We start from the raw sequence: 16,237 nt of genomic DNA, 5'->3' as shown, positions 1-16,237 counted from the left end.
TGGCCGGCGTTCAATCACGGGACACCTGTATTTCGCCACAGCCTAATAATATAATAGCATAACGATATTATTATTGTATACATATCAATATCGATATTGATCCCCTCGGCCGTCGGCTGTTGTGCAGTACAGTCAGTCGTCGTTATTATCGTTCGTTCGGATGTTTATCTTTGAACGCGTTCGTAATAATAACAATAACAATAATACGAATAATCCTCCGTCTTTTGAAATATTGCGCGACAGAGTTGTTTTTATTTTCACGTGTTATTCTCTACACGGCAACACACACACACACACACACACACACACACACACACACGTTCGGCTCCCCTTTCGACACGCTCACAAGTCAGCCACACGCCGACCCCAATTATTATTATTATTATTAACATTGCTACCCTGCACTATACCGATCGCCGGTATATACCTATTGTACAGGTACACGGGCACCTAACATTATATCGAAAAAGTATATTTTATTTATTGTTGACGTCGTCATCGTCGATGCCGCCGTCATCCTTTTCGGTGTACCGTACTACTTCACGGCGGCCGCCGCGTAATCGTAGTCTCGCTATTCGAAAAACGGTTGCGATAAAAGCATGAAATCGCTGTCTGCTTGCGTGTGGTCATAATTTTCGGTATTCCGTTCACGAAAGGGTGGCTCAAAAAAAAAAAGATAGTTTTTGTCCAACCATTTTTTTTAATGCCCCCCCCCCCCCCGTTAAACGAATTGACGAGAAACGAATATTTTTCGGCGCGTAGGCCCTACGGATGGTTAGGTTACCACGTTACCTCAACCGCACTGTGAAAACAGCCGCGAATGGTCGGTATAGTTTTATCCGGTTTGACCCAATATATATTCTAAGGTACTTATAGTTATGATAATATTGTGTAATATTATTGGGTTGGCACGCGCGAAGACTGTGTGCTCCACAAACAAAAAAACGATTTTAATCTTAGACAGTATATTTAGGCGAAACGGCATCGTTTAAATTTAAACGTGTTCGTACGAACGGGAAAGAGAGGGATCCTTGACATAAATATCAGTTAATTTTCCCACAAACCGACTGGAGCGTTTTGAATCGCAATGCATAACCTCTATAATCGCCATGCCTATAAACAGTATAAACCCTGGAGTCGGACCGTATATATACGCGCGGGCTTTCCAACTAATTTCACAAATATATATAATGCACCTACGTATTTATATTATATGCACACAACATATAATATACCTACGCGACTAATACGCACTATCGGCCGCCGGACCCGAAGGCGGGTAGAGGTAAACCCATCGAAAACTTCGCTATTGGTGTTCATTACTTTAACGCCCGCTAAACCCCGGGGTTAATTACCTGCGTCGGTCCATTCAATCAGCCTAAGTGCCCGGACGCGTTTTACATCCCTTTATAGTAATAATACAAGTTAAAGAGGAGACCGAAGTGGGCCACCTCGTGGCGAGAAATCAAATATTTCTGAAAAGTAATAAAGAACGATAATGAATTGTCGTAGTTTTCTTTTGATAAGAACAAAGCGTTAACAACGCAAACAACATATTTTCTGACTATATAAGTGTCAACTTAGGTAATATTTAACCTTAATAAGTTTCTATTATTCTTGAGAACCAAGTATAATTAGCGGTATGATCTCGTGGTTTAAAGTTTTGACTGTTATTATCCATTTCTGATATGGTTTGCAAAAATAAATATAATTTTAACGATAGATATAATATATTTTCTACTATCATATAATTTGACGTATATTACACAAGTTTAAGTACAAAGACACATTTAATTTTGGATCATATTACAAATATGAAATAAACAATTAAATAATATATTATCTAATGATGATATTTAAATGTCGTATATTTCTGGGATTGAAATTCGATAACAACTGATAACGCATTTTTATCTTCTAATATTATTTTATTCTTCACTTTAGAAATATAGCTACACGTTAATAAATAGGATATACGCCATAAAAACACGTACAAATGTGAAACAAACTAAAATAGCGTGTTATATGTATAAGCAAGTTAGGAGAACTCACTTTGCGATCGAGATAAATGTCCAGTTTATAAACGTATTTTGATACAGCTTGCAATAAACTATAATATCATATAATATCTAACTATATGCAAACTACGGACACAAAATTAATATCCTAATATCAACTATCGCGTATGATATTGTATACTAGTAACGATGGTAACTATAAAGGGCAGACGAACCGACATAAAGGGGATAAAAGGTGCTCTATAAACATAAGTTTAGAAATCTGCAATGAACATTACGGATTTAAGCCAAAAAGATGTCGTTAGTTACCTAAAATATTAACAACTGACTAACCACTATTGTAGTCGATTTCTCGAAAGCCCACAATGCCGTCGGGTAAACATTGTACGTGAATCACGTAAGACCGAACGATCTCACAAACACTGTAAGAACAAACAACTCAAAACATCTTGCTGGAGGGTTTCTTACTGGTCCGATCGAATTTTAAATATTAACCAGACGGAAATTCACCCAGAAATAAATTATTTAATCAAAACGGACAAGAGTCCAATTAATAATAATATTTTAATACACTTGTCCGCGATACGAAATAATAATAATATATTGGTGATTTTCCAGTGTATACATTTTTCACATTTTTGAATATAAAATGTCATCTAATTGGTTTTAAAATAGCCAAATGATTGCAACACGTTCACCGATGTACTTGGTGATTATTTTATGTCTGTATAATATTTAAAAGCGTCAATTTCGATTTTAAGACGGATTTTTACCAATTTTTACTATCCGACACTATTACGACAGTAGTACACAGTAACCAGGGTGGCCCACGGATCGGCCGAAATTCTAATCTAAATAAACGACAACATCTCTAAATAATATATAAAAGCCGAAAATTCAATTTAACTTAACCAGGTGATATATTATAGAAAATAAAATTATCATAATTTTATAATAAGAAATATGTAAATCGTACACATTTATCACATACCGCAGCATTAAATTATCTAATCCTAATAAAAATATTAATTTACTAAATGCATAATATTATATATTACCTATATAATAATAATAATATTTATTTAATAGATGTATATAATATGAAGTTACTAACTTTGCTCTACACTGAGATAAGCCTCTTATTGTACAGCAAGAATACTTGTCTAGATGTTTCTTTAAATATAAGGAAGAAAAAAGAAAAGAAAAAAATTAACAGTTAGATATTGATATAAAAGGGATACAATAAGAACTTGAGAGTAATCATAATTATATAAAATATCATTTAGTAATTGAATATTTAGTATTTTTAATAAATGGCTAATAATGCTTTTATTTAATTTATATATACCTCGTAATATTTTGGTAGCAGTGGCTAAGACAATATTGGCAGCGTTTATTGATTTTCCAGTATTATTCGACAGCCTTACGTGCCTCCTCAACATCGTCGGTCAAAGTCGATTTTGTGGTGTCGTTAGAATATATGCACTACCTGACACAGCTATTATAACCGACGTATACTTACGGTTAATATAATATATATATATTAATATTATAATATAGTGCACGTGTACGGCGCAGTCCTATTGTAATTCTATGCAATCCGTCGATCTCAATTCGTCTCGTCTCCTTTGTCCCGCAGTTACTCCGTCCATTGTCAACAGGCCAGTGGATGTATCCCGAAATTCCCTCTCGAGTCCCTGGCGTCCGCGCCATTGTTTGCGTCTTAAAGTCGGACGTCCGCTCCGTCTCGACCCGTCCACTCGAGAAGTTGAGAAGTTTACCAAACTTCGCCGCCGACAAAGCAAAACGCCTCGAGGCCGATGTTTACAGAACAACGCCTGGACCAAAACAATAACCGCGTTCAAACTTACGACAATGTTTGGCTAATAACATCACTTCCGGGATTTGATCGACTCCACGGACTAATCTAACTAATGCATCCGTTATGGTAGTATACCATATATATATATATTATATATATATATACGAATTAGCCTAGTTCGACCGGTAAATCTATCACAAAAGCTTTGGAGACTTTTCAGGATCCACATCGTATACTTGAATATTGCCATCGCCCGCAAATCTTATATAGCAATAATATTATTATTATGATATCCATTCCTATATAATAATAATAATAATAATACTATATAATACTTAATGTTGTATATGTATATTACATCAATATTATTTATCCAAGAGGTACATAATAATATTATTCTGTGTATATATATTATTATTATTTGCAGTAGAATACCACGGTGAAATATTGAAATGATCTAGCAAACTAAATCCCATGTATTCTGACATTTTTTTAAGGCTAATTTTTATATTTATATATTTTTACAATTAGACTGATATTTTTTAAAATTATTTTATCGAAGTGATGAATTTTTCTATGTATATAAATAAAATAGTTAAGCAATACAATATTATAGAAAAAAGGGATTTTTTCTCTTTGGTATTACAGTCAAAAGTTATAAACGTAACGTGGTTATTTATGTCTTTTGAAATATTTTATTAATATATGTTAAAAAATTAAAGAAAACTCATAGTTAAAAATTAACTAGGCACAAACGACAAGACATTCATCATTCTCAAAATGTATACATTCGTGTATAAATCAAATTGGCGAAATAAAAATAAGACCAACGACAACAACATAAATTATTTAACCACATATGGGATTGTTTATATGCTATAAAACTGGATTATATATAAATTTAATTCATTACAATAATTTTTATACTTACACAAATATTTCTAATCATTAGTTACTTATTTACAACCAACAATAAAATTATGAACGCACGGCGGTATGGTTAGGCAATTCAGGTACAGAATTGCCTCGTATCTGATTTCACATTTTCCGGTATTTTACCGCAAGTGTGGTTATAAAAATATATTCAAGTATGACACAAATGGGCAAACATATACAATATTAAAAAATGTCGAGGAAATAAGTAATGGTGTATATACCTAGTACACGCCTTAATCAATGGTCAGTTGCCACGTACACTTTCAAAAGACGAGATTTTCGGTGTCTACACATACCCTCATACATTACCTAACATTAAACTACGTTATATTTTCTATTCAAAATGACCGCTAATCGTAGCGAATATTATACGATATGTAATATTCATCATGCACCCCACGACTATTCCGACATAAGACAAACCCTAAGTATTTAAACTCTAACCTCCCGTGGCGATAAAGCTGACTTAGATTTCTTATAACATTCTCTATTGTATGGTCCACTCGATGATGTTCCTAGTCTCCATGCAACCATACAATTTTGAATTCCAAATCATTGTACCAGGACTCAATCCTAATTCTGTACAGCTGCACATAAAATATCATAATACAACCACAGATTGTATCGTTTAGAGTTGCAAATCACATTTTGACCACAGGCCACATCCCTCTAATTAGTTTTACATCTATACTATATAATATTAGTATTAGTATGTATTTTAATCAATAATTAATTACCTTATTTATTAATTATATTTTTAAATGTATTTCAAACTATCATTGAGTTATAAATTGTATATTTCTGTAATCATATTAAAATGTCGTTTGGTGTAAATAAACTAATAATAATAATAATAATACTAAAACGAACGGCGTGTATCATGGTAATCGTTTTCCTGTTTACGACATCTGAATGAAATTTTAAAATAAAATAATTGTAATATCAAAAGACACCAAGTAACTACGGTCATTGTCATGTTTATGCGGTGCTCTATCATCTGCCAGCAAATCATTTTTAAATTTCTAGCGTCAACGATACGGTGACCTAACCTAATCGATTTGCGACGTACGCGATTCGACATATTATTTTGCAATCTTTGCCGATTGGATTGTCGAAAATATTATAACACCTTATTGTTATTTATTATAGTTGCATGACATTCGACGGGCACGTGATTTCTATGGAAATATTTGTGAGCAGCGCACGTCTTATCACACACTGTTTTTCGATCGTTTAATTCCGACCTTTATAATGAAATAATCGTAAATGTAAATAATAAAATCCATTTTTTTTTCGCTTGTCTACCTGGTTACACCGTCTTATAGGACGACGGATTTTTAATACTTTTCGTCGTCCACAACAGTTAAGGTCGTCTGCGACACCTGTTTTTACCGTCACGGTGATGCGCGCATCGGGGTTCGGGACGACTGTTATTAGTATACGACGACTGGTAGGCAGATAACACCGATGATTGATGGTGATTATATTGTTATTTATTTATTTACACACACACACATACATAGAAAATATTATTTTTCTTTTACGGCAATCTCTTTTCGTGGGAACCTCGTCGAGCCGATAGCCCGTGAAAGGACGTGGAGTATAATACGTCATATAATATAATATAATGTAATATTATTACTATCATTACGTGTAGAGTATGTCGTGTTGTGGGCCCTTCGAATGGACCGTCGATTGCGGCGTACAATAATATTGTTATAACGTCGTGTAAACCGATCGGATTATCGAATATTATAATATGTATTTATTATTATTATTTATAGTATTATCGTCGTGCGTCGGAGTGAAAATCTCGTCACCGTCGTCCGAACCATATCGTGTGCACGAGTGCCATAACGTGAACGATTACGACCACGGAAAGGTTATATAATTAGGTTAGACGCGTTATATTATACCCATGTAGACCGCGGTGTTCTATAATTATACGTGGTGGGTAAGCCGCGTGGGCACACGGCTATTCGATTTTTGCGGTTTTTCGCCCCAATAGGTACGGTAGCAATCCTCTATAACAATAATATACCGTGGTTAAATCATATATTATCCGCACGAGACGGTTCGTCTAACGATATAACGATCTACGTTATATACTTATATGTCAGGTACGCGAGCTCCAAAACCGGTCCTAAATTGGCTGCTGACGATGAAAGTACCGCAATCGTCATGACACGATGATACCAGCACCTTCTAGGTTCACCCACGATTTTGTGAAATCTTCCCTATGAAATCGCAATTTAACCGTCGTTTATGGTAACTTGTGGAAATTACGTTTTCTCGATGTCTGATCTGTTACCACAATTTAATGTTCACACTATTATATAGTGCTGGACCACAGTTATGTAAAACAACTTATATCTATAGATAGCTGACTCCGTATACGACGATATTTAAAATGTATTATGAAGCGCCATTTATCGCTTGGGCAGTGATCACATATAAATATTATAATTACCGTGAACTATACGCATAAGCGCAATTTGAGGGGGCTTGGGTGTGCTTAGCACCCCCAATTTTGAAATTAGCACCAGCAAATTGTTTCATGGTAATTTAGATTTTAATAGTAATAGGTATCTATAACCTCAAGATAACATTACAAAAAAATATAGAGGAACTTCAGCACAATCAGTCTTTTCTTTGAAATTGCGCCCCATACTATACGATTGGTCGATAGATATATACATAAGATAATGTAGATCGGAAATCAACGTATTAGTATATCATTACGGATATTTGAAGAAAACATGCTTGTATTGTATGATACGACATCTGTAGTTTCCGGCGGCGTCGTTTATCCGAATCGATATGATATTATTATATATAGTGTCCTGCAGTATAATAATATAATAATTTTGTCTGCGGGTCGGCGCGCGTGCACACGACTTGAATTGTCGAATAATTCATGTCCGGGCCGTGTTTTGTCGAATCCATGAGATTATTACGTACAATATATTTACCGCGTCCCGCGATACGCATCCGGTGCGGTATACACTGCAGTATTATTATTATTACTGTGGATGTTTAAATGTTATATTGCCGATGACCGCCGCTTCCGGTCATCGGTACATTGTTCGTCGAGACGGCGATGCAGTACGCGCTACAGAGATACAAAGCGATTGTCCGCGTGCATTTGTGTCTGCGAATGTGCGTGTAATTACAAATAGAGAAACTCTGTTTCGGACAGCAATGACCGTTTGTGTGGATGTGTGCTTGTGTGTACCTACTCTATATTTCCGCACCCTTCGGCCGGACATTGTGTCCTCCGCCTCGAGTGCGCGTGTGCGTTTGGCGCGCGATAGCTTATTATTATCCACGCGCCCTCTCACCACTGCCGCATTATCACGACGAGTATTTCTCGTGGTTAGGTATATTCTCTTGAATTAGGTACCTGTGTATTTGTACGTTGGTGTACTATACGCGTGTACTCGAGTGCTTATTCTAACGCGCTTATAGTAATTATATTTCAGTAGTCCAGAAAATCAATATTAAATATAATACTACGCCATATAATATATAATGTAGTGTCGTTGTTACATATAATCCAATTTTTCAATAAAAAACTTCTTTTTTTTTTTAAATCGTTATTGATCTACAAAAAACAAATTTTAAATTTTAATTTACATCTAATTTTATTTAAAAAATGGAGTTAAAATTTCTTATTTATATAAATAATATTGTATAAATTGTCAGTGATTTTCTATCATGGAGTTTTTGTTATAGTGTTTATGTTTTTTCCAAGCTTATATTATTTGTTTTTTAACGTCACGTAGAACTTTGTTTATATCAACTATAACACTTAGACTTTATTAATTCTACAACAAAAATAGGCCACATCACATAAGATATATTATAAAACTAAAGTTTATTTTTTTTTTTAAATCCATGTACAAAAAAAGTTTAAATCATAAACTTGACATGTAGGAGGTTTTTTGTGTCAATAAGGATCTACTGTTGAATATCTTGTATTAAATCTGTAATTAGTAAGCATAACTAAAATTCAGAATATATATATATATATATATATTATACACAGTAGGTACATTTTTGTTTTTCGATTATTTTGATTTGGAGAAAAAAACAGTAAAAATAAATAATATGTGTGTTTATGCATATTTTTTGACATTTTAAAATGTTTATCAATAGCAAAAAAACATTTTATTTTTTTTTATTTTGACAATTAATTTTTTCATGGATTGTATTATCTAATTATTTTAAGAAAAAAATTAATTTAATGGTAGAATTATGTATTTCCAAAATTATCAATTTATTACTAAAATTTAGTAAATACATTAATTTAGATTAATTATTTTTCTTTTTAATTTACTTTTTAAAATTTCTCAAAAGTTATTTACTACTTTAAATTCAATATTAAATTAATTATTAATTTAAGCTAGAATTTGTGATAAAGAGTAATATTAAAACAAAAATATAGTACAAAATTATTTTAGAATCGCATTAAAAACATAAATAATAAAATTATAATAATATTAAGCATAAACAAATGCATTCTTTTACAAAGATTTGTTTTAGCGGAAATTTTAATAATATAATTTCATACAGAATGGTGTTACTTCATCTTACCATATTATACATTGTTAAGTTTAACTTCCATTAACATATTACATTTATAAAGTGAATATTGTCTATTATAAAATGTCAAGGCAAAATAAAAACTTAAAAAAAAACTATTGATATAGAAAAAATACTCCGTACCAACACCAATTTTAATAAATAATTTTCTTACACGTAAAATCATAGCAAAGTTAAAGCACAGGATTGTAAAATTGTCTTAGCTATGACCAGTAAAAAAATACAACTTTTATATATGTATATAATAATAGATATTGAATTATTGCCATGTTTCAATTTAATACTAAAAATTAAACTTAGAAAAATATAGAATATAAAAATTAAATTAATTGGTTATGATAGTTAATAGCTGATCATATATTAACATAATATTATTATTTATTGTATCCAAAAATATATTTTAATTTCACATTTATGATCTTTGCTTTATTAGTGGTAATGGTATCTGATTATCAAATTCGTGAGAGTTTTTTTTTTTAAAAAAAAAACGAGTTTATAAGCGTACAATATATTGATGGGCTCTCGCGTGAAGACCGACTTTATCATTATTTTCATTATTAATTATAATATTATACACCTTTATAGTTATAATAAAAATAAAAATAAATTACTCAAAATATTTAATATGTCTATAACAATATAATTGTATAATTAAATAAAAACATTTGATCATGGACTTCCTACTTTTACGTGATTCGCATTTACCATATATTGTATTTTTTATTATATTTTGTAGCTTTGTGGTTTTTATTTTCACGAGTAACAATACACAATATAATTATATGAAGTTAATTTAACAAAAACGTTTTTATTTTATTACAGATAAATATAAATACATAATAAATCACTGTTATCGTTAAATCAAAATATTACCGATATAACGACATACTCTTAAACGCACGCGTAATTACTTAAATTCTTATACGCGGTATCATGGTTCATAATATTTATGGCTCTAAAATTGAACAATAAAATAATATTCAATTTAAGTATTAGTCACTTGAGACGTTTAACAATAAAAAAAAAAACAAGGGGTATATTTTATTTGATTATTTTTACAACATACTGATAGATAAATTTGTAGTTTCTCAAACTCTGTCCTTCTATACGTAGTTTGTGTATAGTAATAATAACAATAAGTATACTATATAAAGTAACAGTTGTTTATGTAAACAAATAATAATAATTAGTACACTATTTAAGGTAACAGTAGTTATATAACTTGACATCAAACATTAGGGAAATGTACAATCAAAAATATTATTAAATCATTGAAATGATTACTATAATTTAATATGTCTATGTAAAAATATTCTTGGATAAAAGTAAAAAACGAGATTCTCATTATTTCAATAACTGTTGATGTTTTTGAAAATATTCAATTTTTAATAATTTGATTTAAACTATTGAAAAACAATATTTATCTAAACAATTATAATTATCATTTTTTTTAAATTATTTACTTTTATTAATGACAACACACATTTTTAATTCCTTATTTAAAATTAGAATATATTTGGAGTTTTCGATATACAAAATATATACAATTTTAAACCAGTTATTTATGAGTATTTAAAGCTTAGTTGAGCTAATAGTGGTGCACTAATACTTATAATTAATAAATTACTCGTTTAAAATTTGTTTTTATAACTATATATCGAGGTTCTACGAAAAATATTCTGCATAGGAATAATTAATTATAAATGCATGTCGTCTTTAAGAAATTTAAAAAATACTAACGATAAAAATAGTGAAAAAAACAAAATTGTTTAAAAAAAACGTTGTTTTTAATGACTTAAAATTACGTAAGAAAAAAAATTTATTTGCTTATAGTTCCCGGCTCGTTCGACAAAATGTATACGCGCGTAGGTATACACTGTACTTATGTGTGTATACATATATACATTCACGCCTAATTATAATAATATTTATGGCCTAGGGAATGGAAAAGCAAAAAAAAAAATAAAAAAATAAAAGTTTACACTACATAATAGCATAAAAACAATTATACACAATCGCTATACACACGTAACAGCTCATATACTAATATATTATATTGTATATACACGTCGCGCGCGTCTCGTGTCGTACACGTTGGCGGCGGCCATAAGTTTTAATACACCGTCTTTTGTTATTTACGACCCCATTACGCATTAATATATATATATATATATATAAATATGCACGTGTATAAGATGTATACATATAAGACGAATGCGTATTATAATATATAACTATAAAGCGGTGGCCGTCGGTGTTCGTCGCAATAGTGTGCCTATGTGTATATATATATTAAACACACCTATACTACCACCACCCTCGGGCGGCGTGCGATATATTTATAGGCGGTCGAAAAATCGAGAGAAAGATTTATTTGTGGACTTAACGCACACACGCACACAACTACGCGCACACTATTTATATATATAATATTATGCATAATATTATGCGCGTCCCGCGTTTTCCGAGCCGAGTAATTGACTTCGACGGGGGTCCCCGCTACCCCGCGAACCGAGAAATCCGTCAAAGCTTTTGGCCGAAATAAAACGCACGTGACAAATCGGCCGCCGCCGCGCTGGAACTACAGAAATAATACCAGCGGCGGTGGCGTCGTGTGAGGCGAAAACGATAAATAAATTTATGATTTTGCGTGAAAAACACACACGACGGAGCAAACTATACACCCTGCTGCAGCCCCTCGTCGAGCTGTTGCAAGTCGAAATGAATTTATGGCGTCGCGACATCCCGTTCCGAACACACCACGGTAACCGTCACCGCTTCCACCGCCACTTCAAGAGTTTAAGTGCAATGTAACGCACGAGCCTCCGTAATATACATAATATTATATGTATATTATGTGTGTGTACTTCGATGATATATGCCCGATCGCTGCCGTGGGTTGGGTAAATTATTACGTACGCGTACTATTATATAATAAAATAGATTGTTGCATATAACCTCTGGAGTTTTCGCGCGTACGAAATATTATCGCGTTGGAAGCTTTAGCGAATTAGTCTTGGACGCGCAGTGTGCTCGTCGAGATTTGTTTTTTGAAAAGTCTGCGATTGAAAATGGTCCGCCAACTGAAGAAACGCATTATCTTTAACGCGTTTGTTCATTTCGACATTCCGACGGACGTCAAAATAAATACGAACACTATCAAAATACTTATATCAACTAATAACGATAATAAGATTTCATATAAAAACGACGATGACGTGCGCGCGCGCTCGATTTATGAATACAGTAAAAATCTGCTCGTTTCGCGTCTACACGCTCGAAACGCCTCTGTAGAGTCGAGACGAGGACCTGGTATTATTATTATTGTAGTTGTTATTACAGACACGGTTTTTACAGCGTTTCAGAGTTGATTTACGAAGAAAATAATTACAGTCTGCAGAGAGATGTTTATTTCAGTCATTATACAAGGTACTTATATACGATTCCCAATAAAATGAAGAAAAAACATCATAACTGTCGTGCGTACCGTAATAATGTGTATGTATATATATGGCGCGTATAGAGCAGTAGCATCATGAATCTGCACACGAACACAAATAAAACATACACACATACATAACGTCCATATATACGACGCGTCGTCGGAGTCTCTCGTAAACAATAAAATATTGTTTCCCTTTTCGGAAGATAAAAAAAAAATAATATTTATAATATTCGTCCGGCTGCAGTTGTGCGCGGTTCGTCAGTTTTTGATGGTCGTCGTTAAAAATAACGACTGTGCCCCACGCGAGATCAAACGGATATACACTGCGATGTTAACGAAGAAGGAGAACGGAAAAAAAATAATAATCATAACGTTCGACTGTATCGTCGTGTGTGTACACAAATGCGCGGGAGTATATGCGTATGATTGGCAACGAGGGATGTGAACGATATTTGGGGGATGTCAGAACGGGTCGTGATTAGACATCGTAAACACGGTCACGTCTGGTCGAGGAGAGAATTTCCGAAAACATTTATCGTTACGATAGTAGGATAGTAGAATACACGTATATATATATATATGTACCGCACAAGCTTGGGTCGTAACGTTTCGAGTGTTTGTCGAGGGATGTACGTGGAGAGTCGAGTCCGACAATAATATAAGAGGGATTATTGCACTTTTCGCAAGTCGTTCGTGTGCCCCCTCCACACGAGATTTCGGATCTTTGTAATCGGCTCGGCCCGTGTGATGTGCACATACGTACGGGAGCACACATACATCTATCGAGTCACCGCACCTTTTCCGTGTCGGCGGCAATGACTTATAGATACGCGCGGAGGGAGCGATAGAGAGAGAGAGAGAGAGAGAGAGAAAAGAATAGTGTATATTATGATAAAATCGCCGACAAGGTTTTAGCCGACAGTCTTCGAGAAGACGACTGTATTCATTATCATTATTGTGGCGTATAGGTACCCATAATATATAATAGGTAGACATATCGTACATCGTCTTTAAATTGTAAAATACACGTTTGTTACGCGGTTTTCGGGACCGGCGGCGACGTTTGCTGTCTTCGGCCAGACCGAACCGATACACATTAAAGGCCGCCGACGTAATAATGAAAACTTCTCCGTTTTGGTGTGTATTGTATGATATAATTCGTATATCGGAGCGCACCACGGGGACCCCGAACGATTGCGATACTAATAAAATGATACAACGCGCACAACCTTGGACAGCCGTATATTATGATATAGGTACCGTGTATTGGACAAATCGCGTTCGTCTCTTTTCCGTTCTCGACTTTGACTGTATGCGTGCCGCCAAAAATACCTACTAAACGAAAAAAAAACCGTCGATTTCGTCTTCAGAAGTCGAAAACTCAAAAGTGAGGGAACGAAAGTGAACGAGTGAGAGAGAAAGAGGGTGATAGGACGGAAATAAAAGACTAAACGATAAGGGATTCGGACTCTCGGAAGTGCAAACCATCGCGCTCGTAAACGCCGGCGAGGTTAGCCCGCGAAAACCGCCGTTTGCCGGCAATACGCATTACTGTGGCGGATAAGTGAGTCAGGGTACATACAGGTATATATATTATTATCGCGTCGGTGCACTGTAACGTATAGAGAGTTGCATAGTTAAGCCCGTCCTCGACTCAGACTGGCGAGGGCGAAACGTCCATTATTAACCCGCCAGCCCGCCGCGTAGTGGCAAACGCGTCAGCCGTTTGTTTTAAGCGCGGCGTGAGTATAGTAATGACATTAAGGTCCGGTATAAACGAAACGCCGTGAGTTTGGGCTAAACGCCCCCCCCCCCCCTCCGACCTATCCGACTCGGTACTCATAAGCCTCGGGGCTACGACGGATGCAATAATCCCCCGGAAGACACTATACACGCGCGCACATGCACACACACACACACACACACGTCAATAGTATAATAATATGTCCCGTCGTATCGTACAATACACCCCCTTCGTACACGCCCGGTAAATGAGTACACACATATATATATATACGAGTACATTACTATTATATATATATATATTTATTTATATCTGAGGTATATTTTCGTACATATTATATGATTATATTCGCCTCTTGTCGCGCACTCGTATTTATGTATAATATAATATAATATAATAATACGCGCGTCCGGGCAACTCCATATCTGCTGGAGTGCACGTCGTTTTATCGCTGACGACGGAGGCCGGAAACGCTATTAAAACGAAACGTTTGCCTGCGGCTCCAGCGTATAACATCGTCCCGCGGCGACGGCACTTCGACGACGAATACGACGATGATGATAATAATAATAATATAATATAATATAATAGTATAAAGTCACACGTGTACCGTGCATAAACTAAGTATATATAGGTGTATATAAGCGTTTAATCTGTTACTACCGCCGCCGTAAACTTCCGGTTTCGCGGCCGCAATAATAATTTATAATAATATATCCATCGCGTTGCGTATACGCATATCCAACGAAATGTGCAACGTTATGATAAAATTATCGGAGGCTATAATTTCGATCCTATTTTTCACGTCTAAATCGTCGGCGATATATTAAAAGAGTCGAACCAATAGAACAAATGAAATTCGTAGACAGAGAGGATAAAAAAAAAACACGAGAGTCTCTATCTATATAATCCTTTAAAATAATAATCCTTAAAATTGACGAAAATATTTGCCAAATTTTAAAATGTTAAACAAATTTACCGAACTATTTATAAGCGTTATTACTGAGTGGAGAGATGTCACCCCACAACAGTTCGTAGTAGTAGTGATGTGGCATATACACGTCACACACACACGATTTATTTACAGTTATTTTTGTAAATAATTGCCGTCCTAATGTGATCTATCGTTCAAATGAAAAAAAATCCATTCTGTGGTACGCGTCCTAGAGAGGGACACGAACGTTCGTATAAGAAAATGCGTCTTGTAGTTAAAACTATATGCAAGCTCGCTTCAATTCGAAAAATAATTGTTATACGACATTTGACTGCTGCGATAACATATTTATTTATAATATTATGTGAGTGAATAAAACGATATGTGATAATTATTCAAGTTATTCTGCGTTTTGAAAATACTTTCCGATTATAGTAATTTGCAGCATGAATTAGCTGAAATTCCTATATCTAAAATGTTGTAGACTATAGTATAAATATTATTGTAACAATAGTGTATGTACATTAAACAAGAGGAATATTCAGGATTACATTTTCTTATTTGATTACCTACCAAACTGTATAAAATGCGTATGAAAAAATTGGATTTCTTTTTACGATGCCATGGTATTCAATATATGTTGGGTAGGTATATATTTTATTAAAAAAAAAACAAAACAAAAACATCGAGAAGTATTGAATTGAAGTTTACGAGGTAAATCTGCTTCAAAGTA

This window comes from Rhopalosiphum padi, chromosome 2 (assembly GCF_020882245.1).
Source record: "Rhopalosiphum padi isolate XX-2018 chromosome 2, ASM2088224v1, whole genome shotgun sequence".
Classification (NCBI taxonomy): Eukaryota; Metazoa; Arthropoda; class Insecta; order Hemiptera; family Aphididae; genus Rhopalosiphum; species Rhopalosiphum padi.
This window is presented reverse-complemented; position numbering follows the sequence as displayed.